General features: G+C 43.3%; 1 long non-coding RNA gene across 3 annotated transcripts; it reads left to right on the top strand.

Moving 5' to 3' along the window:
• The first annotated feature begins 870 nt into the window (after window positions 1-870).
• Window positions 871-23,929, top strand: LOC129646978 (uncharacterized). Of its 3 annotated transcripts, none has more exons than XR_008712227.1 (3): window positions 871-984; window positions 4,083-4,205; window positions 22,478-23,929. It is a non-coding gene; the product is annotated as an uncharacterized LOC129646978 (long non-coding RNA). The 3 variants fall into 3 exon arrangements; XR_008712228.1 differs by lacking the exon at window positions 871-984 and adding an exon at window positions 2,949-3,102; XR_008712226.1 differs by lacking the exon at window positions 871-984 and having other exon boundaries at window positions 3,218-4,205.
• The last annotated feature ends 2,623 nt before the right edge of the window (window positions 23,930-26,552 follow it).

Genomic DNA, 26,552 nt, shown 5'->3' with positions numbered 1-26,552 from the left:
CAAAGCTATGGTTTTTCCAGTAGTCATGTATGGACATGAAAGCTGAACCATAAAAAAGGTTGAGGACCAGTGAATTAATGCTTTTAACTTGTGGTGCTGGAGAAGACCCTTGAGAGTCCCTTGGACCGCAAGGAGATCAAACCCAGTCAATCCTAAAGGAGATCAACCTTGAACATTCATTGGAAGGACTGATGCTGAAGCTGAAGCTCCAATACTTGGGCCACCTGATGCAAAGAGTGGACTCATTGGAAAAGACTCTGATGCTGGTAAAGATTGAGGGCAAAAGGAGAAGAAGGTGGCAGAGGAGGAGATGGTTAGATAGCATCACCGACTCAATGGAACTGAATTTGGGCAAACTCTAGGAGATAGTGAAGGACAGGGAAGCTTGGCATGCTGCAGTCCATGGGTCCAAATCGTGTCCGCAAAGAGTCGGACACGATTTGGTGACTGAACAACAAAAACAGCAAGGGGAGAGGAGTTAGAGAAATGTGCTGAAGGGTCGGTGGGTAGTGATGGAGATGTTCAGGGAGTTCACTTTTTGCTGTGGGGGCCAAAAAAGGTTTTGTGGGTGAAGTGGCATGTCAGCTGCTTTTCAGGTTGGGTAGGATTTTGACAGAAAATATAGGAGAGAGGACATTCAAGGTGGAGTGCACTGAATAAACAAAACCTCAGAGATAAGAAGCCATAAGGCAAAAGAATAAAAATGGAAGACATAGAACATGTGAGCATGTTTGGGAAATAAGCAGAGTGTAGACAGAGGCAAAGAGTGGGAGAAAAGGCAGAGACATAAACTCTCAAGGCTAAAATCTTAAGAACCATCTTATCTAGTCTCCACTGTTATCTCCAGCACTCCACCAAAATCCACTCAGTGCTGTAAAATATCTAGTCCTCAGGAGTTCATTATTCAGAGCTGCGGCTCCCACCTTTTTAGTACTGGGGACCAATTTTGTGGAAGACAATTTTTCCACGGACAGGAATGCAGAGGTGAGAGGGATGGTTTAGGTAGTAATTCAATCATTTTTCTGTGACCCAAGGGCTGGGGACCCCTGTTTTACATAATACCCCATCCATTGGAAATATAAAGCAAGCCACATGTATAATTTACATTTTTCTGGTAACTACCAAAAGGGGGAGAAAAAAGAAACAGGTGAAATTAAGCATTTTTGTTTTCTTGGAATATTTAAATCCCGATTATTAATTTTTAAACAATTTTGTGTATGTATTTTTATTATTTATTTATTATTTTGGCTGTGCTGGGTCTTTGTTGCTTTGCACAGGGGTTTCTCTAGTTGCAGCGGACTTTCTCTTGTTGCAGCGGACTTTCTCTTGTTGCGGCAAGCAGGGGCTACTCTTCCTTTGGTACTCGGGATTCTCACTGTGGTGCCTTCTCTTGTTACTGACCGCCGGGCTCTAGGGGGCTCAGGCTTCAGTAACTTCAGCACATGGGCTTCAGTAGCTGTGGGTGTGGTCTTAGTTGCTCCTTGGCATGTGTATTTTTCCCAGACCACGATCAAACCTATGTCCCCTGCCCTGGCAAGACGGAATCTTACCCAGGGCACCACCAGGGAAGTTCCCCATTATTAATCTGCATATCATAAAATTAATTAATTTTAAATGTATACGTTTTGTCATATGTACAGGTGAGATTAATTTTAATAGTTTTTTATTTAGCTCAACACATCCAAAATATTATCCTTTCAGCCAGAAATCAAAAGAAAAACAGTTACTGAGATATTATACATTCTTTTTCTGTACTAAACCATCCCAGTTCAGATCAGCCACATTTCACTTGCTCAGTGGCCCCACGTGGCTAGTGAGTAAAGCACAAATCAAGGGGGAACCCATTATATTCTTGGACCACTTTTGGTAGTTAGACATCTTCCCTTGGATGATAGAATAATGCTGACTTGGTTTCTTCTTTAAACACTTGCATCTTCAACTTGTTTGCCATCGACATGTATTAATACAGAATTAGGATAGGAATAACCACCAGGTGCTATGGTTGCTCATGTTAGGGGCGCCTCATCCTGGCCTTGCAGGTCAGAGAAGTTTTCAGGAGGAAGATACATAGGAATGGGTATAATTAATGCTTAAAAGAGATTTGATTATATTCAGCTTGTAATTATTCTCTAAACCATACTTATATGTTTGGTGTACTCCTCTGTATATGATATATTTCACAATTTAAAAATGTAAGTTTTCTTCCCAGTAGCAATGAGCAATGATCCAGTGTCCAGATTTTGGATTCTAAAAATCATCTTCAATAGAAGAAACCAGGGATCTTTGGAGAAGTAGATGATTTTATGGTGGGTAGAGAAAAGAAAAGCTTTCTCTGGTAGCTCAGATGGTAAAGAATCTGCTCGCAGTGCGGGGAAACCAGAGTTCAGTCTCTGTGTCGAGAAGATGATCCCCTGGAGAAGGAAATGACAATCCACTCCAGTATTCTTGCCTGGAAAATTCCATGGATAGAGAAGCCTGGCAGGCTAAAGTCCATGGGGTCTCAGGACTGAGTGACTAAAAATTTCCAATTTCCAGAGAACAGACAAGATGAGCTCAGAACATCTTGCAGTGCCAGAAAGTAAGAAAGGATTAAAAAACCAAACCCTGATAACCTGAAAGAGCAAGCAATGGGCAAAGCTGGAACAATTTGAGCTACAGAAGAAATAACGTAGTATTGGATTATAACCCAAAGTGTAAAATAAATATTACATGAGTCCCTGTTAATAAAAATAAATAACTGAATAAATAAGTAAATAAATGGGGGAGAAGAGACAAATCTTCTTTAAAGAAGAATCCCAAATAGTTTATGTAGATGCTTCCCCCTCCAGGAGGCAGAATTTAATCCCATTCCCTAACCCTTGAGTGTCAGCTGGATCTAGTGACTTGCTAAAGAACAGACTGTGGAAAGGTGTGGGGGCAGGGGTGGTGGTTAGGGAGTGGGAGTGGTAGAATCAGCAAGTGGTGGAAGGTAACATAACCAGTAATAAGCCCTGTGGGTAGCATGTGACCCATGATAGGGTGTGATGAGAAGGGCTCTTCATCTCTGTGGCTATTTGTTCTCCCGAACCCATAACCTCAGTCTAGTCATGAGGCAAATAGCAAGTAAGTCCAAATTAAGGGACATTCTGCAAAATACCTAACCAGTGTTCCTCAAGGTTTTCAAGGTCATAGGAATAAGGAAAGACTAGTAAGTTGTCGGAGGCCAGAGCAGACTAAGGAGACAGGGGAACTAAATGCAGGGTGGTGTCCTGGCTGGGATTCTGGAACAGAAAAAGAAAATTGGTGAAATCTGATTAAAGTCTGGAGTTTGGGATTTTCCAGGCAAGAATACTGGAGCAGGTTGCCATTTCCTCCTCCATGGGATCTTCCTGACCCAGGGATCGAACCCAAGTCTCCTGTGGCTTCTGCATTGGCAGGCGGATTCTTTATTACCGAGCGACCTGGGAACCCCTCAAAGCTAGGGGAGAAAGACATCAAAAAAGAAGGGAAGGAAAAAAGAAAGGTCTTGCCTACTAGAAGCAGAAACCTTGGATGAGGCTGCATTTCTGGGAGCATGGGGAAGGGGTGGAGTGGAATAGCAGACCCAGTGGAGACTCTTGGTCAGGTCAGGGTTAAGCCTTTGGGACTTTATCTCATGGTAGTGGGGGAACCATTGAAGGCTACTGAGTGTAGCCTGACTTCAAGGGTGTGGCTGATTTCAGAATGACTCAGCCAAAGTCATCCTGTTCAGCTTACCCAGGCCCCTTTCTACCCTCCCCTACCCAAGGTCCCTTCTTTCCATGAGCTCTTTACTCTTTGCTTGTAGAGGCCAAACCCTGGCTGGAATCTAAGTCATTAGCACAGAGATGATCTCCTCCACTGCTCACCCTCCCACCTCCACTCTATCCTGGTTCAGTGGTCTTTAGAGGCTCAGCATTGCCACACCTGCTAAGGGCCAGAGCCACCTTTCAACCCACCCAGCAGAGACCCCTGGGCAGGGAGGTGCAGGATGGGGACTCATGTAAAAATCCCATAAGCTCTTAGTGGAGTCATTTCCACCACACCCTCTCCCCTCTCTCTCCTCTCTCTTCCTCTGGTGACAGGAAAGCGGTCCATCGGAGAGGGAAGCAGAAGGCAGCTTCAAGACTGAACCTTCTAGACTGCCACCAGGAAGATTGTTATCAGCCTTTCTTCGATGACCTTCTTGGAAACACAAATATGTCCAGGTCAGAAGCTGGGGGTGGGGATGGGGGAGAAAATGGGAAAGAAAAGGTAACTCTATAGTTTGCTCTCTATATCCGTGGATTCAACTAACTACAGATAGAAAATATTCAGAAAAACACATTTCCGGAAAATTCCAAAAAGCAAAACTTGAATTTGTTGAGCACTGGCAATGATTTACATTGTATTTACAATGTTATTGACAACTATTTATGCAACATTTACATTGTATCAGGTATTATAAGTAACCTAGAGATTGATTGATATTTTGGGCTATGCTGGGTCTTTGTTCCAGCATGTGGGCTTTTCTCTAGTTGCAGCTTGCAGGCTTCTCTTTGTAAGAATCCGCCTGCAATGCAGGAGACCCCAGTTTGATTCCTGGGTCGGGAAGATCCGCTGGAGAAGGGATAGGCTACCCACTCCAGTATTCTTGGGCTTTCCTGGTGGCTCAGAAGGTAAAGAATCTGCCTGCAATGCATGAGACCTGGGTTTGATCCCTGGGTTGGGAAGATCCCCTGGAGGAGGGCATGGCAGCCCACTCCATATTCTTGCCTGGAGAATCCCCGTGGACAGAGGACCCTGGTGAGCTGCAGTCCACGGGGTCGCAGAGAGTCGGACATGACTGAGCAGCTAAGCACACAGCAAATGCTATTTTACAGGTACGAAGGCCTCAGCATCCACACATTTTGGTATTGGCAGGAGGTCCTGGAACCAATCCCCCAAGGACACTGAAGGAGGACTTCTCCTACCAGCAGTGGTAGCTATGAGAATTCAGTGTTAGAATTTATCAATTTCCACACCTCAATCATGCCAGTTTTCTCATCCTGTATCTTTAATCCTGTATCTTTTCCCTCTGTGGAAGAGAATACAAAACTTTAACTTTACTGAGCCATCTGTTCTGTGCTAGACACTATGCATAACTTCATTCGCTCCTCATAACAACTCTATTAGTATACCCATTTTACAGATAGAAAGCTGAGGCTCAGAGAAGGTAAGTGACATGCCCAAGGTTATGCAGCTGAGAGGTAGCAGAGCAGGGAGAGAGCAAAGCCAGTTCAAGTCTTTAGAAGCACGGGCTTGAAAAGGATCTTAGGGAATTTTACCTTTCAGGGTAGAGGAAGGAAATGGTTTTATGGTAAAATCCAAATTTCTTACAGGATATCTAGCCTCCACTTCTGACCTCACCCCTATAATGTCTGAAAGAGCCACAGCATTTAGAGAAATTCTTAAAGCCTTGTCCTTCTTTCTAAAGGTGTCCCTCCAAATCGTTCATTCAGGTCTGGGGCTGAAAATCAGAGCTGCCATCCTTGTTCACCTCATGCAGAGCCCACATCCCCTTTAGTCACTCTTTGCAACCCCATGGACTGCAACACGCCAGGCTTCCTTGTCCTTCGCCATCTCCTGGAGCTTGCTCAAACTCATGCCCATTGAATCGATGATACCATCCAATCATCTCATTCTCTGTCACCCCCTTCTCCTGGCCTCAATCTTTCCCAGCATCAGGGTCTTTTCCAATGAGTTGGCTCTTCGCATCAGGTGGCCAGAATATTGGAGCTTCAGCTTCCAATGAATATTTAGGACTGATTTCCTTTAAGATTGACTGGTTGGATCTCCTTGCAGTCCAAGGGACTCTCAAGAATCTTCTCCAACACCACAGTTCAAAAGCATCAATTTTTCAGTGCTCAGCCTTCTTTGTGGTCCAACTCTCACATCCATATATGACTACTGGAAAAACCATAGCTTTGACTAAATGGACATTTGTCGGCAAAGTAATGTCTCTCCTTTTTAATACACTGTCTAGGTTTGTCATAGTTTTTCTTCCAAGGAGCAAGAGTCTTAATTTCATGACTTTAGTCACCATCCACATCCCCTTACACATGCTCAGGTGTCATCATAGTACCTACCGCCTCCTGACATGTTTCTGTGCTTATTTCTCTGCTTGTCTGTATCCATCCACGAGAATATAAACTCCACGAGATCAGGACCTGGTCTGTTTGATTCACTGCTGTACTCCTAGTGTCTGATATAGTAGACCCATAATGTGTTGGATGAATAAAAAGAAGAAATTCTGCTTTCTTCCACTGAGTACTTGACTCCTATTCCCCATCAACTGCTGAATTATCTCCCCACTTCAAAGCCTCACTCCTTTGCTTTCCCATTAGGGACTGCTTCTCTCTCACCTTTCCTAGCCTAGGGACTGATCAGATCAGATCAGATCAGTCGCTCAGTCGTGTCTGACTCTTTGCGACCCCATGAACTGCAGCACGCCAGGCCTCCCTGTCCATCACCAACTCCCAGAGTTCACTCAGACTCACATCCATCGAGTCAGTGATGCCATCCAGCCATCTCATCCTCTGTCGTCCCCTTCTCCTCCTGCCCCCAATCCCTCCCAGCATTAGAGTCTTTTCCAATGAGTCAAGTCTTCGCATGAGGTGGCCAAACTACTGGAGTTTCAGCTTTAGCATAATTCCTTCCAAAGAAATCCCAGGGCTGATCTCCTTCAGAATGGACTGCTTGGATCTCCTTGCAGTCCAAGGGACTCTCAAGAGTCTTCTCCAACACCACAGTTCAAAAGCATCAATTCTTCAGCGCTCAGCCTTCTTCACAGTCCAACTCTCACATCCATACATGACCACAGGAAAAACCATAGCCTTGACTAGACAAACCTTTGTTGGCAAAGTAATGTCTCTGCTTTTGAATATGCTATCTAGGTTGGTCATAACTTTCCTTCCAAGGAGTAATTGTCTTTTAATTTCATGGCTGCAGTCACTATCTGTAGTGATTTTGGAGCCCAGAAAAATAAAGTCTGACACTGTTTCCACTGTTTCCCCATCCATTTCCCATGAAGTGATGGGACCGGATGCCATGATCTTCGTTTTCCGAATGTTGAGCTTTAAGCCAACTTTTTCACTCTCCACTTTCACTTTCATCAAGAGGCTTTTGAGTTCCTCTTCACTTTCTGCCATAAGGGTGGTGTCATCTGCATATCTGAGGTTATTGATATTTCTCCCGGCAATCTTGATTCCAGCTTGTGTTTCTTCGAGTCCAGCATTTCTCATGATGTACTCTGCATATAAGTTAAATAAACAGGGTGACAATATACAGGCTTGACGAACTCCTTTTCCTATTTGGAACCAGTCTGTTGTTCCATGTCCAGTTCTAACTGTTGCTTCCTGACCTGCATACAAATTTCTCAAGAGGCAGATCAGGTGGTCTAGTATTCCCATCTCTTTCAGAATTTTCTACAGTTTATTGTGATCCACACAGTCAAAGGCTTTGGCATAGTCAATAAAGCAGAAATAGATGTTTTTCAGGAACTCTCTTGAAAAACTATGATCCAGCGGATGTTGGCAATTTGATCTCTGGTTCCTCTGCCTTTTCTAACACCAGCTTGAACATCAGGAAGTTCACGGTTCACATATTGCTGAAGCCTGGCTTGGAGAATACAGCCACCCAATTAATTGTTCCAACCAGAAACCAGAAGTCATCCTCAACTCCTCCTTTCTTTCTATCTGCCCTGTGCCACTACCCCCAGTTTCCAATCAATCACCAACTCCAGTCCATTTTATCTCTTTACTTGTCCCCCAGATATGCCAAGTCTCCCAGTCCCTGCTATGCTCCCTCCACCAGGCAGCTACTCCTACTTTGCCTAGGTTGCTGCATCAGCCTCCTCTGCCTCCGGTTAGGCCCTTGCCATTCAGTCTGCATGTTGTAATCACAATGATTAGCCTAAAACTCAAATCGCCTGGGTAAGCATCCCATTGAGTCCTCAGAGACTTGAAATAAACTCCAAGATCTTAATGAGGAATATGAGACTCTGCCCTGTGTGCATAGCCTTACTTTCAACCACACTCTGCTCCTGTCTGATTGAAACACTTTTCATTTCCCCAAACATGTCCATGACATTTCTTTTGCCTGGGAACTCTGGCCAACTCCTGATTGTCATTCAGATCTTAGCCTGAACGTCACTTTCTCCAGGAAGCCCTCCCCAGCCTTTTCCTCCCCACCAGGCTGGGTTAGGAATCCTAAGTGTGTAGAATCAAGGCATTTTGCCTACCCTGAATGATCTCAGTGGTCACCTGGTCCAATTTCCCACCCTCTTCCATTGCGTCCCTCTGGGTGTCACTGCTTGAATAGCCTCCATTACTTCTCCAACGCTTTTCACCTTTCAAGACCCATCTCAAGTTTAGATTCATCTAGAAAAATTTCCAGAGAGGGAAAAGAAGGCTGCCTATGAGTTAGGATGTCTCTAGTCTCCCCATTGCCACTTCCTAGTGTGACTGTGGGCATGCCACTTTGCCCCTGAGAGCCTCAGTTCCCTCTATAAAACACAGATGATAACATTACTATTTACCTCATGGTTGTTATAAGTCAAATTATAGATGTTAAAAAGCAGTGTAAACACTGAAGTGTTGTGTAGACATGAGGATGATTATCGTCTTTCTGGGCACTGTGCTCCCGCAGCACTCACAGGTCATGCCCTACCATTCTGCACTTAATTATACCCTGCCTCCAACGATCTGCTCTTGTTCCCGTGTGGTAGCCTACTGTTTACCCCAGCGCAGAAGCCCACTGGGATCGCATCTCTTACAGCCCTTCTGCATCCCCTAGAGTTCAGAGATCAGCGCTGAGCTAACAGAAGGTGTGTTTTATTACTGTGATTGTAACACACTACCATTTATTGATTGCTTATTAAGCACTCAGTATATATTGTTTCTCAGAACTACCTGAGAGATAGGTATTTTTATTTCCACTATGCAAACTAAGGGTCAGATAAATTAAATAACTTGTCCAAGGTCACAGAGCTGTTAGGGCCATGGGGACAGAGGCCCTGAGAGTCTTTGTGGCACTATCCCCAGATGTATGTTAAGGGGCTGGTGGCTTTCCACCTATTCAGTCTTCTCTGGCCACAGCTGAGCTGTGTCAGAGAAAAAGGAAAAAAAAAAAAATCAAACTAGAGGCTGGTCAGAGGAGGTGGCTGCCATGTCATGGACCAGACACAAGGGCAGGAGACTTTTGGCAAGTAAGTTAGGTATGGCTCCGCCAAAGGCAGTCACAAAACCTTGGTTTTGGGGATGCAGTGGGTGAGAAGTGGTCAGCAAAAGCCCTGAGACATCTAAAACTGTCAGTACTGAATAGCTGCCCACAACTACATGAGGAGCGTAGAGAGAAGTGTGCTCTGATGGCAAAGTCACTCACAGCAAGAGGGTGATCAGCTCACAGTGAAAGTGAAGTCGCTCGGTGGTATCCCACTCTTTGCGACCCCATGGACTGTAGCCTCTGTCCAAACAGAGAGCTGTAGACTCCTCTGTCCATGGGATTTTCCAGGCAAGAGTACTGGAGTGGGTTGCCATTTCCTTCTCCAGGGGATCTTCCCGAATCGAACCCGGGTCTCCCTCATTGTAGTCAGACGCTTTACTGTCTGAGCCACCGCTTCCATTTTCCTTGTCCAGGAACTTGATCCAGGAGGAGGAAACCCGGAGTTCATAGTACACCACTAGGTGGCACTGTGCACAGAGAGGGCGCACAAATTATGCAATCAGAACCTTTCACAAGAATCCGAAGGTATTTTAGATCAAGTAAGCCATAAAGTAAATGTCTCCTTTTATAGAAGACATGTGAGACCCAGAGAAGTTAACCAAGTTTCCTAGTTTTGTGGCTGAACCGGTTCAGTTCAGTCGCTCAGTCGAGTCCGACTCTGCGATCCCATGGACTGCAGTACTCCAGGCTTCTCTATCACTAACTCCCAGTTTCCTCTAATTCACGTCCATTGCGTCGGTGATGCCATCCAACCATCTCATCTTCTGTCGTCCCCTTCTCCTCCTGCCCTCAATCTTTCCCAGCATGATTTTTTCAAATGAGTCAGTTCTTCGCATCAGGTGGCCAAAGTATTGGAGTTTCAGCTTCAGCATCAATCCTTCCAATGAATATTCAGGACTGATTTCCTTTAAGATGGACTGGTTGGATCTCCTTGCAGTCCAAGGGACTCTCAAGAGTCTTCTCCAACACCACAGTTCAAAAGCATCAATTCTTCAGTGCTCAGCTTTCTTTATAGTCCAACTCTCACATCCATACATGACCACTGGAAAAACCATAGCCTTGACTAGATGGACCTTTGTTGGTAAAGTAATGACTCTGCTTTTTAATATGCTGTCTAGGTACTAGGGGCCAAATTTGGCCTGCTTCTAAGTTCACTACACTTCATCTTTAATGCTCATCAAATCCCATCAAAATGTCCATCTATTCATGGTGTGATCTTACTCAAGTCATTCATGTCCTCTGTGCAGAGAATAGTGAATTAGTCTAGATCCATGATGTCAATATGGTAGCCACTAGCCACATGGCTATCTAAGTTAATTGTAGTAGTAGTGTTAGTTGCTCAGTCCTGTCTGACTCTTTGTGACCCTGTGGACTGTAGGCCACCAGGCTCCTCTGTCCATGGGATTCTCCAGGGAAGAATACTGGATTGGGTTGCCATGCCTTTCTCCAGGGGATCTTCCTGACCCAGGAATTGAACTTGGGTCTCCTGCATTGCAGGCAGATTCTTTACCATCTGAGCCACCAGGAAAGCATAATTAAAACTAAAAGTTAAAATTCAGTTCTTAATCACAATAACCACATTTCAAGTGCTCAATAGACAATTGTGAATAGTGGTTATCATATTGGACAACATAAATATAGATTATTTCCATTATTGCAGATAGTTCTAATAGCATTGCTGCTGCTGCTAAGTCGCTTCAGTCGTGTCCAACTCTGTGCGACCCCTGAGACGGCAGCCCACCAGGCTTCCCGTCCCTGGGATTCTCCAGGCAAGAACACTGGAGTGGGTTGCCATTTCCTTCTCCAATGCGTGAAAGTGAGAAGTGAAAGTGCAGTCGCTCAGTCGTGTCCGACCCTCAGCGACCCCATGGACTGCAGCCTACCAGGCTCCTCCGTCCATGGGATTTTCTAGGCAAAAGTACTGGATGGGGTGCCATTGCCTTCTCTAATAGCATTGGTTGGTATTTAAGGTCCTTCCAGCTTTTAGCATCCTAGAGATCCTCTGTGAGAGCTATGGAAGGTATAGGATTAAATGCATAAGGTTTTCCAGCTCTCAGCCTGAGTTTTTAACCATATACAAGGAATATAGAGAGAATAAGATGAATAAAAATCCTCCCTTAATGGAGTTGACATTCTAATGAGCCTAAGATACTGAATCTAAAAACCACAGCTTTGTGCCCCAGGACCTGTGGAGGGGTAGTTTGAGGTTACTATGTAAATAGTCCCTTGGAGACTGTTAGTGGCTACTGACAAATACTTCTTCTTAATTGCCTTTATTACCTCGATTCTTTCTTTCTCTACCCAACTCTCCCTGTGTTAGAACCCCAATAATGCTACCTTGCATAATTTTTGCAAAATAAATATCATTAAGAAATCTGATGTAGGATATTAGACCATTATATACTATATGAAAATAATTTCACATTAATGCAATAAGAAAAATAACAATTTAGTGCATGCTCAGTCACTTCAGTCATGTCCAACTCTTAGCGATCCCATGGACTGCCTGTAGTCTGCCAGGCTTCTCTGTCCATGGAATTCTCCAGGCAAGAACACTGGAATGGGTTGCCATTCCCTTCTCCAAGTGATCTTCCAAACCCAGGGATCAAACCCAGGTTTCCTGCATTGCAGGCATATTCTTTTACCATCTGAGCCACCAGGGAAGCTCAAGTACAAAGTAGAGGGACTTCTCTGCTGGTGGTTTAGCCATGGCCTCTAGCCAATCAGGTTCCTCTTTCCATGGGATTTCCCAGGTAAGAATACTGGAGTGGGTAGCCATTCCCTTTTCCAGGGGAATTTCCCCACCCAGGGATCGAACCTGGGTCTCCTGCATGGCAGGCGGATTCTTTACCAGCTGAACCACCATGGAAGCTCTTGTCACAGTTTACCTTCAGATAATATTCTACCATTTCTCTGATACAGTGTTTGCAACAATAAACGTATACAGTAAGTTTACAGCAGTAAACGTCCAGTTCCTTCTGAGCACATTTTATACTATTATCATCATGCATTTTACTCTTAAATATGTTATAAATGCCATGCAATACATTATTGCCCATTTTGGTTTAGTTGGCCAATTCCTTTTTTTTAATAAGCTATTTTTAAAATTTCTATTTCTTTTTGTGGTGGGTCTTTGTTACTGTGTTTGGGCTTTCTCTAGTTGTGGTGTGCGGGCTTCTCGTTGCAGTAGTTTCTCTTGTTGAAGGGCACAGGCTCTAGGGCACGCAGGCTTCAGCAGTTGCAGCACTCAGGCTCTAGAGTACAGGCTCCAGCAGCTGTGGTACACGGGTTTAGTTGCCCTGCAGTATGCGGGATCTTCCTGGACCAGGGATTGAACCTGTGTCCCCTGCATTGGCAGGCAGACCCTTAACCATTGGACCACCAGGGATGTCCTAGTCAGCCAATTATTTTTTAAATAGATTGAAAGTGTCTTTTCTATTTCTTTTTTTTTTTTTTTTTTTTTTACCATTTTCAATACTTCTCAGTTCTTTGTACATATCCAAGTTCCCTCAGGTATCATATTCCTTCTTCCCGGAAGAACTTCCATTACCTTTTCTTATTGTTAGGTCTACTGACAATGGATGTCCCCAGCTTTTGTCCGTTGCCCCCTCAGCTTTCAGCCACCCCTGCACCCCCGAAACCCAGCAGGGGTTCTTCTCCCTGCTCTCCCTGCTCTCCTTGGGGCAGCCTGCGGTTGCCTCTTACATGATGATATGCAGGTCACGATAGTAAGACCTAAGGTGGGTTTCTCCATTGTCCTGACCCAGCCTCAGTCTTAGGCAGGATCTATGCATCTGGGCCTCAGGCAGGAGCCTTCTCAGCATCCCTGCCCCTCCTCCTTGTGGCACCAAATTCCACCTGGAGTTTTTGGGTGGTCTATAGTGTTCCCAGACCTATACCAGACCTCAGATTGGTATTTCTGTAGGGTTGTGAGCCTGAACTGGTTTCCAGCCCCTCCTGGAAAGGTGGAGGGTTTCTGCTTCTACTCATCCCCCGCCTGCAGTGAAGCCTTGCTTGTGTCTTGGAGTGAGAGTGTTCACTACACGCCCACCAGTCCAGGCAGAAGGGTGTTGCTGCTATTCCTCCTGCAGAAACAATAGATCTTTGCTGGGAGGAACCCAGGTGTGAGGGTCTGCTTCCCCTCCCCCAAAGGCTTAAAATGTTGCTTTGTTGAAAAGAAGGAAGCATCTGGAAAACTGTAAGGGACTTTGTAGTAGCTCAGTTGGTAAAGAATCTGCCTGCAGTGCAGGAGACCCAGGTTTGATCCCTGGGTTGGGAAGGTCCCCTGCAGAAGGAAAGGGCAACACATTCCCGTACTCTTGTCTGGGACATTCCATGAACAGAGGACCTGGCGGGCCACAGTCCACGGGGTCGCAAAGAGTCAGACAGGACTGTGCGACTTTCACTTGCATCCTTCAGCAGCAGCCAGTAACCTGCTGCACACCTATCCCATGTGGGTGTTCTCTGGTCTCCTGCTCTGCTTTCAGTCTTTCTAGTGAGCTGCCACTGGAAGCCTGTGGAAGAGAACTTGGAGTGAAAACTCCTCTTGTGTCAGAGCCCCAGTCCATACCACACTGATATGCTAGCCCATGCATAGTTTTTAAAAATTTGTCAAAATTTTAGCTAATTTCTTCTCACCAGCTTCTCTGGCAGCCGCCGCTTTCTCTTGTGTTTTGATGAAGGTGACACGTGTGTGTATCCCACCTCACCTTTGAGAAGATTCTCAATCTTTGGAATTCAGTTGACTTCATTGTTCTCCGATGGGTTGAAGAAAAATCATGACATTGAGGACTACTTGCCTTTTTCTCATTGAGTTGGGAGTGGAGTTTTTGCCACTTTCTTCATCTGAAGTGGAAGTAAAAGCCTATGAAATTTTTTGAAACATACATTTTGTTACTGAACAGCACTGGCAACGGTAAAGGATTTGCGTAGTAAGTCAAGACTACTCTGGTGACAAGGCAGTGCCCCAAACAGGAATGTTGCCAAAAGTAATTCCCCATCCCTCTAGGTTGGGTCCACCTTTGCTGCTCCAGTGTGTGTGTCAGGCACTGTGGGGCAAAATATCCATTCATTCACTCAGTAAGTATTTACTGAGAGCATCCCGTGGAAAGATATCCCCCAGGCTACCTGCTGGAGATTGTGCCAACAGGCATGGTCCTGGCCTTCATAGGGTTCACAATATAGTGAAAGTGGATACTGAAAAAAATCATGGCAAATGTGGTTAGTGCCCCAAAAGAGGAAATAGAGGATGCTTTGGGACATCACGACCAGTGATCTAACCTAGTCCTGTCCAGGGAAGCATTTCAGATGAGAGCTGGAGGTTCAGGAGAAGCTAGCCAAGTGGAGAGAGGAGGTTTTCTACTTAAGTGTGGGTACGTATCAAGTTCCCCCCAGTCTTACTGGCATTTATGATCACAAGTTCCCTGTGTCAGGAATTCAGACAAGGGACTACGGGATGGCTTGTTTCTACACCAGTGTCTGGGGCCTCAGTTGGAAGACTTAAATGCTTGAGGCCTGGAATCATCTAAAAGTTTCATTACTCACTTATCTGGTGGTTTATGCAAGCTAGTGGCCTCAGCTCCCCTCTACATGGGCTTCTCTGAATGTTTTCTCCTCATGGATCAGTCTGGGCTTCCTCAGGTTCCAAGGGCAAACACCCCAAGAAAGAGAGCTAAGTGGAAGCAACACCCATTTTTCTTTTGGCTATGTTGGGTCTTCACCGGTGGTTCAAGGGGACTTCTCAAGTTGCAGGAACTTCTGTTATTATGGCATGCAGGCTTTGGTGCCCTGTGGCATGTAGGATCTTAGTTCCCTGACCAGGGATTGAACCCATGTCCCTTGCATTGCAGGACAGATTCTTAACCATTGGACCACCAAGGAAGTCCCAAAACCATCTTTTCTGATTCAACTTCAGAAGTCACTCAACATCACTTCTATTTTTCCATTTGTTGAGGCAGTCGAAAAAATTCTACTCCACGTCAAGGGAAGAAGAAATAGACTGCCATCTCTTTATGGGGGACAGCAAAGTTCTAGAAGAGCATTTTCCAATGGGAGAATGCAGAGTCCACCTGAGGACAAAAAAAGAGGCTGGCAGGCAGCCAAGAGAAGGAGACTAGCATGAGATCTAAGAAGTCAAAAACTGAAGTCCTCATCCTTGCCCTTGATGAGTTTGTCATCTTAATGGCCGTGGTGCCTCCCTTCTGCTCAGTGCTTTACCATCAACAAAGCAGCACCTCAGCGATTTCATTTGTTTCAAACAACCACCTTGTAAGGGATGTATTATTAGTCCTATTGTACAGATGAAGAAGCTAAGCATCAATGAGGTGAAGCGGAAGGTGATACAGGAGGGGCAGAGGTACTCAGTGATTTTAGTTGACACACAGATAAACATTTTACACGTTAGTGTTAATAGTTAACATCTTTTTTTCATAAAGAAATATGTTTAAGACATCAAATGCATCATCTCATTGATATTATGGCTTGGACAAATCAAAGAAGCAAATTGATTTAAAGTTGACTTAAGGGAAAGTTTTATTTTTTTAATTTTTAAAAATTTATTTATTTTTGACTATGCTGGGTCTTTTTTTGCTGTGTGAAGCCTTTCCCTAGTTGCAGCAAATGTGGGATACTCTCTAGTGCTGTGTTCAGGCTTCTCATTTCAGCGGTTTCTCTTGTTGCAGAGCACGGGCTCTAAACACAGGCTCAGTAGTTGTGGCTCATGGGCTTAGTTGCCCCAAGGAATGTGGAATCTTCCCAGACCAGGAATCAAACTAATGTCCCCTGCATTAGCAGGGAGATTCTTAACCACTGGACCACCAGGGAAACTTTTAATATAAAAGGTTTGTAAATATTGTAATAATGATAAAGATGAGAGGTAAATAAGGAAAACTTGAGAAATACCGGCAGAGGAGTAAATGTGTTGGATATGTCTGGAGTCGGATCAAATCCTGACCAGTTCCGGGGGCAAAAAAAAAAAAAAGTGAAGAGAGAGCCTGGCAAGTTATTTAACTCCCTTCTGCCTCAGTTTTCTCACTTTAAAAATGAAAATAATCATATTACATTACTTCCCTATGAAAAGTAAATCAGTGAATATTGGTAAAGTGTGCAGAAGAATTCCTGGCACTTAGTAAGTACTATATAAGTATTTATTAAACAACTAAATTAAATCAACTTACTTAAGCATAAAAGGGAATGTATTGGCTTGTGTAACTGAAAAGTTCATTGATGTTTGTCTGTCTTCAGTCTGGATCCAGGGGCTCAGAGTGTACCATTACTTCTGTCTCTCTCTCTTTCTCCTTCCCTCCCTGACTCCTCCCTCTCGCTCCACATCTCAGCTCTACCCTGCGTTGACTCATCCCCAGGTGACCTCTCAACCACTGTTGGCAATCTGAGCACAGCAGCTCCAGGGTTAGAGGAACCTGACAGAGCTCACATTTCCCAGGCCAAAAGGAAAAGACACCTCCTTTGCGTGGCTGTAGGCAAAGCCGCTTTATTCGTTCTTATTGGGCCTGCTTAGGTCACATGACCACACCTCAACCAATCATTGTGGCCCATAGGGAGGACTACTTGGGTCAGTTTAGTTACAAATGTAACCCTGACTCCAAGAGGTGGAGTGAGTTTCCACAAAACCTTGGACCAAATATGCAGGAGGTGCGGTTCTCAGAGGAATATCCAGTGTTCTTCGAATAGGAAAAAGCATTAGATACGGGAAGGGCTTCCCTGGTGGCTCAGATGGTAAAGATTCCACCTGCAATGCGGGAGACCTGGATTCAGTCCCTAGGTTGGGAAAAAAAAACCCTGAAGGAGGGAGTGGCAATCCACTCCAGTGTTCTTGTCTGGAGCATCCCCATGGACAGAGGAGCCTGGTGTGCTACAGTCCATGGGGTCGCACAGAGTGGGACACGACTGAGCAACGAAGCACACAGCACTGGAAGGGCAAACAGAAAAAGTCTTCTATATTAAGTAAGTTTGTAAATTATCTAGAGTCGCCAGGCCTCAGTGTCCATGTGTTTATGTCAAATGAGTACAATATAAGACAGTGCCCACTGGGAATTCCCTGGCAGTCCAGTGGTTAGGACTGCTTTCAGTCACCAGCCTGAGTTCAATCCCTGGTCAGGGAACTAAGATCCTGCAAAGCTCAAGGTGGTGCAGCCAAAAAAAAAAAAAAAAATAGCTCCCATAGAGTAAAGTCATGGTAAGTTTTAAATGATATAAACATTTAATAAAGCTTAGCACCATACCAGTCATAAAGTAAGCACTCAATAAATATTAGTTATTATTAGTAATACCCATGTCACAGAGTTGATAATGATGGAGCTGGGAGTTACATCTATGTTTTCTGATTTTAAAAACTACTGGTAAACTTCAATCAGCTGGTCTTTGTACCCTTCGATCAGTTTTTATAACAACAAAGCCTCCTATCTCTCTAGTATTTTGCAGTATACAAAGAGAATTCACCTACAATTTTCTTATTTGAGCCTCAGCAATAAGAAATAAGGAATCCTCCTTATTTGATACACTTTGCCCTATACAAATGATACAAAATTGGAGAACCGGAAGCTTGAAGAATAATACATTTGCTCTATTCATTTCCTCAACAAATATTAAGTGTACACTACGTTGTGTTGAGAGAGACTTCTCCTAATGCTCCAGCTTTCTTCTCTACTTACAATGACGAGACGTGCTTTTCAAGTTGCAGATCATTACCTGTTAGTGGGTCATGAGATCAATTTCATGAACTGTTACCAGCATTTTAATTTTTAAAATGAGACAGAAAACACTGAGTGCATCCCAAATAGTGAGCCAGAATTTGTGAAACTCTCATTTAATTACACAGCTGCATATATATGTTGATACAGATCATGATGAAAAATGGAGTTTCCTCTGAAAGACTTTGTTGAAAAAGTTTCAAAGCCATTGACCAACAGAGGATCTCAAACTTTTTGATCCTAGGACTCCTTTGTTGTTCAGTCACTAAGTTGTGTCTGACTCTTTGTGACCCCATGGACTGCAACATGCCAGGCTTCCCTATCCTTCACTATATCCTGGAGTTTGCTCAAACTCATGTTCGTTGAGTCGGTGATGCTTAAAAATTATTGAGAACCTTAGAAAAATTCTTGTTTTGTAGGTTTTATCTATTGATATTTACCATGTTAGAAAATAAAATACTGAGAAAAATTTAGATCACAGGAGTATACGGTAGAAAAGGCAGGTAACATTTTTTTTACTGAGCTGGGTCTTCGTTGGTGTACATGGCCTTTCCCTCGGGGCAAGCGGGGGCTACTCTTTGATGCTGTGCGCAGGCTTCTCTCTGCGGTGGCTTCTCTTGTTGCAAAAGACGGGCTGTAGACGCACCGGCTTCAGTAGTTGTGACAAGACGGCTCCGTGGTTTTGGGTCATGGGCCCTAAAACTTGGGGTCCGTAGTTGTGGCACACAGGTTCAGTTGCTCTGTGGTATGTGGAATCTTTCTGGACCAGGGATCGAACCTGTGTCCCCTGCACTGGCAGGTAAATTCTTACCCACTGTACCACCAGGGAAGTCCAGCAGGTAGCTTTTTTGCACTCTTATAGATATTGTTTTGAATGTACAGACCCTCTGAAAGGTTCGTGGGAAATGGTCTACAGGATATCTGTTTAAATGTTTCTGCCAAATTTCTAACTCACTCTTTCCAAAACACACTCATTATTTAATCAATAGACTTTCCCAGAATGCCTGTTTAGTCATTGGCACTACTCTCCTTCAGTGATCCAGGTTTCAAACTAAGAATTCTGGTTTTGTGTTTATTTGGGTTTTTTTGTTTGCCATGCCTCAAACTCAGTCCCTTGGCAGTGAAAGCACAGAGTTCTAACCACTGGACTGCCAAGGAATTCTCTAAGGATTCTGTCTGAGTCCTGTTTTCTTCATCCGTCAGAAATCTACCTCTCTTCTCTCTTCCAAGTGGACCTGGAATTATTATCTGGGAGGTGCTGTAATGATTAAGAGCATTAAGTTGCAGTTACATGACCTTGCTATAGAACTCTGGACAAGTTACTCACGCATATACAAAATTCAGAAGTACTACCAGATATAAAATGAAAAGTAAATCTCCTTCCCTTCTCTGTCCCAGAGCATCCTGTCCCTCACTTTAGAGGTAGCCACGTCTCGAATATCAGCTCTCAAAAGTTTTTCATTTCATGTCATCTCTTAATTTTTCTGTCTGTCAAACTCCAGGCTCACCTTGAACCCCTCGTTGGCTCTCCGCCAACAAAACAGAATTGGTTGCTCCTTCCTATTGGCAAACTCTGCATAAGCCTCTACAAGTTTACCAAATGTATCACTTTGAACATAGACACATTTATCGTTTCTCACTATATTTTGGGTGAATAGGGCAACACCTTTTGCTTTTGTAAGCCTAATGTCTATCCAGTTCAATGCTTAATGCAGTATGAGTGTTCCGAGAGTCTCTGAAGACAGAGTGTATTTCTCTTGATCCAGAATTTTCAAAGACTCTCCAGTGTCTGTGAGGGTTCAGTCTACACTCATATGGAATTTCCAATTTTCCCCATTTTACCTCAACTTCCCTATCCAAACTGATGACCTGGGAAATTTGGCTGTAGCCAAGATAGTCTCCTAATTAGAGCCAGTCTGCCAAACTCTGTCCAAATGCCAGGCCTTTGTCTGTGCTGTTGACCATCAGCTGAAATTCTGAAATCAAATGTGTGTTTCTTAGAAACAAGAAATGTATCTGTTTACTTATCAATATGTAAGTGTTTAATATTTCTCACAAGAAATTATCTAGTTTGGAAAGTTGCATGATATCAATCCACTGCAGCATTGTTTTAAAATAGCAAAAGAATCCCACTCCTGCGGGCGGGGGTGGGGGACATGTTTTGAAAGGATACATGTAGCCCAAAATTCAATGTAGCACTGTTTACAATAGCCAAGGCATGGAAGCAATTTAAACAAATGGATAGAAAGATGTGATATGTATATACAATGGAATACTTAGCCCCTAAATAGAATGAATTAAATGCCATTTGCAGCAACATGGATGGACTTGGAGATTATCATGCTAAGTAAAGTAAGTCAGACAAAGACAATTATATGATATTGCTTATATGTGGAATCAAAAAATGATACAAATGAACTTATTTACAAAACAGAAAGACTCACAAACATAGAAAACAAACTTAGGGTTAACAAGGGGGGAAAGTGAGGGGAGGGATAAATTGGGACTTTGGGATTGACATAAACATTACTACGTTAAAAATTGATAACCAACAAGGACCTACTGTATAGCACAGAGAACTCTGCTCAATATTCTGTAATAATCTAGATGAGAAAAGAATTTGAAAAAGAACAGATATATGTGTATGTATAATTGAATCACTTTGCTGTACACCTGAAAAAAATACAACGCTGATAATCAACTATAGGCCCATATAAAGTAAAACATTTTTAAAAAGCAATAAAAATGCTGAAAATATCCTAAATGCCTTCCAATATAGGAATGGTTAAACAATAATATAGTTTCTTTAGTGGCAAACTATATAGCTATTAAATGAGCTAGATCTAGATATATTAACCTGAATAAATTTTAAATGGAATTTTACTGCACGCTGGGTTTCTTTCTACAGTATTATGTTCATGAGATCCACCTAGGTTATTGCTTGTGACAGTGGTTTGCTCCTTCTCCTTGCTTTATATCAATAGTATTCTACTGTATGAATACATCCATTTTACTCTTGATGACCATTTGGGTTGTTTCCATTTTTCGGTTATGATTCTGTCATCTGCTATAAATATTCTTGTGCATAAATTATGCTTATACGTTCATGATCCACGTAGAGTGGAGGATATGAGTATACATTCAGCTTTAATTGATATTTTCAAAGTCAATTTCCAAAATGGTTGTACCATTTTACATTTGTACCAATAATGAATAAGCTTTCCAGTTGATTCACACTCTCACCAAAACTTGGTAACATCAAGAATTCCCTGAGGACCTTACACGTGCACTGCAGGCAGCAAGGATTTGATCCCTGTTTTGGGATCTCCAGTCAAGAACTAAGATCCTGCGAGCCTTGGCTTGGTCAAAAAAAAAAAAAAAAAAAAAAAACCAACAAAAACTTGCTAACATCAGTAATTTAAATTAACCATTTTAAGGGTGAGTAGTGAGATCTGATGAAGTTTTTTTGGTTTTGGGGATTTGGGGGGTCATTTATTTTATAGGATCTTTGCTGGTAGACCACTTTCTTACACCCAGGAGACTTACATGTCTCTCAGACATGTGCCTAGAAGGCTTTTGAGGGACAAGTGAAAGTATAAGTCTCTCAGTCGTGTCGGACTCTTTGAGATCCCATGGACTATACAGTCCATAGAATTCTCCAGGCTAGAATACTGGAGTGGGTAGCCCTTCCCTTCTCCAGGGGATCTTCCCAACCCAGGAAATCGAACCCAGGTCTCCCGCATTGCAGACAGATTCTTTACCAGCTGAGCCACAGGGAGGGCCAAGACTGGACCACAAATTCAACCTTGTATCAATGCCCTTCTCACCAATGCATAAGCCAAAACTTCCCCTCACCTCTTAACTGCCCAGGGGAGAGCAAAATCTTCTTCCTGATAAAGCAAAGTCTAAAGACATCTAAAGCCAAACATTCAGTAGGGACAAGCCTAAGAGAGGTGGACAAAAACCAGCCCAGTGGGTCCAGCACGATGACCAGGGGTGGCCAGGTTGGGAGCGGTCAAGGGCTGGCTCCACACCAGCCACAGGATCTCGAGGTCTCGGGCCAGCTTTGGGGGTCCCAGCTCTCAGTGCTCCAGTTCCGTGTAACAGCCACTGCCTCGACTCAAACAACTTGATGACAAGGATGTGTGTCAGGCCTGTGGTGGCGACGCCCCTCTCCAGCTGGATGGGGTGGTCTGCCTGTGCACCTCGATGTGGTGCAGGTTGGCCTCCAGGCGGATGAACATGAGCTCCTCCTGGGGCTCTTCTATGTAAAATTGCAAGGGGAAGTTGAAGTTTTCAGGCACAGTCCAACCACAGCTTTGTCTCCAAGTCCTCCTGCTCCTGGCTGATTCTGAATAGGGGCTAGTTCAGGAATTTATCCCAACAGGATTTAAGAGGAATCAAGCTCATGAAGTTTTAATTTGCATTTCCCTGATACTTGAGGTTTAGCAACTTCTCGTTTAATGGTCATGTGAGTTTTTTTCTCAGTATGCATCTCTTCAGGCATTTGGTCTATGTTGATCTTACAGAGTTGGACTGTGAAGAAGGCTGAGCGCCAAAGAATTGATGCTTTTGAACTGTGGTGTTGGAGAAGACTCTTGAGAGTCCCTTGGACTGCAAGGAGATCCAACCAGTCCATTCTGAAGGAGATCAGCCCTGGGATTTCTTTGGAAGGAATGATGCTAAAGCTGAAACTCCAGTACTTTGGCCACCTCAAGTGAAGAGTTGACTCATTGAAAAAGACTCTGATGCTGGGAGGGATTGGGGGCAGGAGGAGAAGGGGACGACAGAGAATGAGATGGCTGGATGGTATCACTGACTCCATGGATATGAGTCTGAGTGAACTCTGGGAGTTGGTGATGGACAGGGAGGCCTGGCGTGCTGCGATTCATGGGGTCACAAAGAGTCGGACACGACTGAGTGACTGATCTGATCTTACCTTTTATTGTAAAGGTGGTCTGTCCTTTTCTAATTGGTTTATAGTAATTCTTTATATATTCAGAACACAAACCTTTCTCATTTGTATAGATTGTAAATATCTTCTCCTGCTTTGTAGACTGCTGCTTAATTTGGGTGATATGTGAGTTTGCCCATCCTTCCCCATCTTTGTTAGCATCAAAATGGAATTTGGAAAAAAAACAGAAAGAAAATTAGCCCAAAGGTATTTCATTGCTATCATAGTTTTAAAATATTTTATTATTTATTTAGCTGCGCCGGATCTTAGTTGCATCTTACAGGGTCTTTCACTGTAGCCTAAGGACTCTCTAGCTGTGGCATGGGCTCCCGAGCATGTCCTCTGCATTGCAAGGCAGATTCTTGACCACTGGACCGCCAGGGAAGTTCCTCATTGTTATTACTTTTTAATAAGTATTATTTATTTTTTAGAGCAGTTTTAGGTTTATAGAAAATTGAGCAGATAGTAGAAAGGCCCATATATCTCCTTTCCATTGTCTCCAGTCCCTTAATATTAATACCTTTCTTTAGTGTAGCATATTTGCTATAATTTAGGCAATATTGCTACATTAAATATAGTGCAGAGTTGTTTTCTTTTTTTTTTTACAGTCCATAGTTTTTACATAAGCTTGATTTTTTTTGTTGTATAGCAATAGGCATTTTGATAAATACATAATGTCATATATCCACTTTTACAGTTTCACTGCTCTAAATGTCCTATGTCCTCCCTCCCTTCTTCCTTCCACTTTAAATCCCCTGCTAACCACTGATCTTTTTACTGCTGCTGTAGTTTTGCCTCTTCTAGCATATCATATAGTTGGAATCATATAAGTAGCCTGGCTTCTTTCACTCAGTAGTATGCATTTAAGTTTCCTTCATGTCTTTTTGTGACTTAATAGCTCATTTCCTTTATCACTGATTATTATTCCATTGTATGGATTTACCACAGCTTTTTATACACCCACCTTTAGAAGGACATCTTGGTTACTTCCAGCTCTTGGCAATTATGAATTAAATTTCTGTAAATATCTGTGTGCAGGTTTTTGTGTGGACATAAGTTTTCAACTCATTTTGGGTGAATGTATGTGTTAGTTGCTCAGTCCTGTCCGACTCTTGGTGACACCATAGATTAGCTCTCCAGATTCCTCTGTCCATGGAATTCTCCATGCAAGAATACTGGAGTGGTTAACCATTCCCTTCTCCAGGGGATCTTCCCAAACCAGGGATCGAACTTGGGTCTCTTGCATTGCGGGCAGATTCTTTACCATCTGAGCCACCAGGGAAGCCCATTTGGGTGAATAACTAGGTGCTAAGACTAAGTCTAGGGCTTCCCAGGTGGCACTAGTGGTAAAGAACCCATCTGCCAATGCCGGGGACTTAGGAGACACTGGTTCAAGCCCTGGGTCAGAAAGATCCCCCGGAGGAGGGCATGGCCACCCGCTCTAGTGTTCTTGCCTAGAGAATCCCATGGACAGAGGAGTCTGGCAGACTACACAGGGTCGCAAAGGGCAGGACATGACTGAATGAATAGCACACATGCATGCAGGACTCAGTTTGGCTTTGTAGGAAACCACCAGACTGTCTTCCAAAGTGGCTGTGCCATTTTATATTCCCATCAACAATGAATGAAATTTACTGTTGCTCCATCCACATCCTTACCAGCATTTAGTATTGTTAGTTTTTTTTATTTTAGCCATTCTATTAGGTAAGTTGCATTTATCAAATGGCATCTGATGTTGAGCATCTTTTATATGCTTATTTGATACCTATGTATCTTCTTTGGTGAGATATCCAGAACTTTGTGCATTTTTAAATTGGGTTGTTTTCTTATTGTTGATTTTTAAGAGATCTTTGTATGCTTTGAATACAAGTCCATTACATGACAGGTGTTTTTGCAAATATTTCCCCCCAGTCTGTGGCTTATCTTTTTAACCTCTTAAGTGTCTTTTGTAGAGCAGATGGTTTTAATTTTAATGAAGTCTGGGTTACCAGTTTTTTCTTTCATTAACCTGAAAATTCATCACCCAACTCAGGGCCATTTAACTTTTCTCTTTTTTTATTTTCCAGAAGTTTTATAGTTTCACACTTAAGTTAATATTTCCATTATAAGTTAATATTTATGAAAGATGTAACAGCAGTATCTAGATTCTCTATTTTTTTTGCATGTGGATGTCCAATAATTCAAGAAGTATTTATTGAAAAGCTTACTTTTGCTCCATTGAATAATCTTTACCCCTTTGTCAATAGCCAGTTAACTATATTTGTGAAGATCTATTTCTGGGTTCTGTGTCTGCAAGGTTAACAACCACTTCTCATTACATATGAAAACATTGGAATTCTTTTTTTTTTTTTAATATTTATTTAGCTGCACCAGGTCTTATTTGTGACATGCGAGATCTAGTTCCCCAACCAGGGATCGAACCCAGGCCCCCTGCATTGGGCGCACAGAGTCTTAGCCACTGGACCACCAGGGAAGGCCCCTACTCTTTTTAAAAAAGTTTAGTTTTGGCTGCGCTGGGTCTTCATTGCTGTTCAAGGGCTTTCTCTAGTTGTGGTTCGAGGGCTTCTCATTGAGGGGGCTTCTCTTGTTGCAGAGCAATGGACTCTAGGTGTGCAGGCTTCAGTAGTTTAGGCTTGCAGGCTCTAGAGCACAGACTCAGTAGTTGTGGAGCCTGGGCTTAGTTGTCTCGAGGCATAAGGATCAAACCTGTGTCCCCTGCATTGGCAAGCAGATCTTTTATTTATTTATTTTGGGTTGTACTGGGTCTTCACTGCTGCTCGGGCTTTTCTCTAGTTGCGGAGATTAGGGGCTACTCTCTAGTGGTGAGGTACAGGCTTCTAATTGTGGTGGTTTCTCTTGTCGCAGAGCACAGGCTCTGTGGCTCTCAGGCTTCAGTACTTGCAGCACTTGGGCTCAGTAGTTGTGGCTCCCATGCTCTAGAGCACAGACTTAGTAGTTGGGGCACATGGGCTTAGTTGCTCTGCGGCATGTGGGATCTTCCAGGATGCAGGATCAAACCCAGGTCTCCTGCATTGGCAGGTGGATTCTTAACTACTGGACCACCAGGGAAGCCCTGAGAACACTGGAATTCTATTTGATCTATCTTTTGTGAGTTTGATTAGCAAAAGTCATTGCCCTAATCTTGATTGATACCAGGAATCCTGATACCACCGAGAGTCTAACTGTACAGAACTGGGCTTGTCTCTGAGTTCTGGACTCTTGAGTTCTGCCCAAATCTATCACCTTGAAAGATTCTACAGTGGATACTCCTGGCTGGGTAGCCCCCAAATTCATTTATTAATCTCTGTTCCTTTGCCTCCTCTTGGGATGCCAAATAATTGCTTACTGGACTTTTCCAAAGCTACCTTGTAGGTAGTTCTAAGACATAGTTCCAACAAGTGAGATATAAGCAGAAATCTGTTGAGGGCTTCTAAAAAACTTTTGCTTTCTAATAAAAGACAGCTAGCTGTTTCCTTTTCCCCTGTTCTTCTTGCTTTGAACATAGATATGATGCTTGGTACTGCAGCAGACATTTTATTATACTGAACAATTAAAACTGAGTGTTGGAGCAGAAAAAATAGAAACAAATTATGTTGAACAGTTGGACTAATTACAACCATCACCTACCTCAGGACTTCTTGTTAAGCGTG

This window comes from Bubalus kerabau, chromosome 3 (genome assembly GCF_029407905.1).
Source record: "Bubalus kerabau isolate K-KA32 ecotype Philippines breed swamp buffalo chromosome 3, PCC_UOA_SB_1v2, whole genome shotgun sequence".
Lineage (NCBI taxonomy): Eukaryota > Metazoa > Chordata > Mammalia > Artiodactyla > Bovidae > Bubalus > Bubalus kerabau.
The sequence above is the reverse complement of the archived record's forward strand: the minus strand, read 5'-3'. Positions and strand labels throughout refer to the sequence as shown.